Genomic DNA, 2,402 nt, shown 5'->3' with positions numbered 1-2,402 from the left:
GCTCCACCGTTGAAAATACATAAGAACAAGGTCTAGGCATAGCCGTGAGGCCAGCCTCCCAATGATCTAAGATAGCATGAGAACAAAGATAGCTACCAAGATGAAAATACAATAGTAAAAGGTCCTACTTATAGAGAACTAGTAGCCTAGGGTTTACAGAGATGAGTAAATGACATAAAAATCCACTTCCGGGCCCACTTGGTGTGTGCTTGGGTTGAGCTTTGAAGCATTTTCGTGTAGAGACTTCTCTTGGAGTTAAACGCCAGCTTTTGTGCCAGTTTGGGCGTTTAACTCCCATTCTTGTGCCAGTTCCGACGTTTAACGCTGGGCAGTTTTGAGCTGATTTGGAGCGCCAATTTGGGCCATCAAATCTTGAGCAAAGTATGGACTATTATATATTGATGGAAAGCCCAAGATGTCTACTTTCCAACGCCGTTGAGAGCGCACCAATTGGGCTTCTGTAGCTCCAGAAAATCCACTTCAAGTGCAGGGAGGTCAGAATCCAACAGCATCTGCAGTCCTTTTTAGTCTCTGAATCAAATTTTTGCTCAGGTCCCTCAATTTCAGCCAAAAAATACCTGAAATCACAGAAAAATACACAAACTCATAGTAAAGTCCAGAAAAGTGAATTTTAATTAAAAACTAATAAAAATATACTAAAAACTAACTAGATCATACTAAAAACATACTAAAAACAATGCCAAAAAGCGTACAAATTATCCGCTCATCAGTGAACATAGCCAAATCAAATTTTGGTAGAAGTTTGGTTTGTCCCTAATAAGATTAGGTTGAATTCTTGGGAATTGGTATTTGTAATACTTGAAAAGATAGTGAAAATTCCACCACTGTTATGTGGTGGAAACTGGATGTAGGCTTGCACAAGGTAACTGTTCATACCTTGGGTCGAGCTATGCGATCCGAGTTGGATGAAGACCAGGACGGCCGGCCTCTTAAAAAGTTGGCTCATTATCGACCTCTCCCTAAAGAGGTCGGCCAAATCACCATAGAGGGCCAAGTAGGCCCAAACAAAAGGACGCATTCCACTCTAAAGGCGGCTGGCCTAAAAAGATAAGTGACCTCGCCCAAAGATAAGATAAGATAAGATAACTAACTTATCTCAAGAAGGGTCAATCCACACTACTATAAATACACTTGAGCCCATAGGTATAACTCATACTCTGATTCTACACAAAATCCTGCCTAAAGCACGTGCTAACTTAAGCATCGGAGTCTCTTGCAGGTACCACCACCCTCCGGTGATCAAGGATCAGTCGCACCACCAAGTTTAACAAGTCGAATACGACAGCTCTGACCACAATAACAGATCTCATCCGAGATCGACCTTCAGTTTTAGGGAACCCTCGGAACATTGGTGTCGTTGTCGGGGACGTGGAAGTCATCCCATCACCATGGCGGACAACCTCGACAACGATCACAACTCAGGTTTGGAAGAAAGAACACCACTTAAAAACACAGATAACACATCTAAGGATGCATCTCAACCCAAAGGAGACAAGTAGTCTTCGAATACAGAAATTCTGGATGCCCTACAAGCTCAACAGGATCGTCTTAAACAGCTCGAAAAAGAGGCTGAGTATCAACGGGAAGCCGAGAGAGACCTCCGGAGAGAAACAAGGCGACGCCGAGAACTAGAGGATAAGGTCCTAAAGCTCGAGGATTATGCAGGATTATACACGAAAGATCCTTTTTTGGCTCTCTCTTTAGCCCTATGTCTCTTATCCTTAGGAGGTCTTCCTCCGCTAGCAGGTTTTTTTGGGAAACTTCATTTATTCTGGTGTGGATGGCAGGCAGGCCTATATTTCTTGGTTTCAATAGGACTCCTTACGAGCGTTGTTTCTATCAAATTTCCCGTTGTTCCTCAGTAGCTCAGTGGTAGAGCGGTCGGCTGTTAACTGACTGGTCGTAGGTTCGAATCCTACTTGGGGAGGTTTGGTTCATTCCGAATTCTTGAATTCGAAATGCCGATCTCAAAGCTAAAACCGTTCAATCCAGTCACGAAGATAGCTCCCACAAGGACCAAGATTCATTCACCAAAGAGATCATGAAAGCTAAAGTCCCAAAGGACTTTAAAGCTCCTGACATGACCCCATATGACGATACATCTGACCCAAGCCATCAGCTCAGCAATTTCAGAAGCAGGATGTATCTTACTGACGCCTCGGATGCCATTCGATGCAAAGCTTTCCCAACTACTCTAACCAAGACAGCAATAAAATGGTTGACAGTTTGCGACCAAGGTCCATAGTAAGCTTCGATGACTTTGCCAATAAGTTCCTAGCTAGATTCTCCATCCAGAAAGACAAAACCAAGCATGCCCCTAGCCTGTTACGGATAAAGCAAGGAGATCGGGAAAGCCTCCGCAGCTACATGGAAAATATAAA

At 43.5% G+C, this 2,402-nt stretch overlaps 1 non-coding gene across 1 annotated transcript; it reads left to right on the top strand.

Annotated features, from left to right (window-relative positions):
* Positions 1-1,876: 1,876 nt before the first annotated feature.
* TRNAN-GUU (transfer RNA asparagine (anticodon GUU)) lies at positions 1,877-1,948 on the top strand. Its single transcript has one exon. It is a non-coding gene; the product is annotated as a tRNA-Asn (tRNA).
* The last annotated feature ends 454 nt before the right edge of the window (positions 1,949-2,402 follow it).

This window comes from Arachis duranensis, chromosome 1, assembly GCF_000817695.3.
Source record: "Arachis duranensis cultivar V14167 chromosome 1, aradu.V14167.gnm2.J7QH, whole genome shotgun sequence".
NCBI lineage: Eukaryota > Viridiplantae > Streptophyta > Magnoliopsida > Fabales > Fabaceae > Arachis > Arachis duranensis.
Note: the sequence above shows the minus strand (reverse complement) of the source record. Positions and strands in the feature narration are given on the sequence as shown.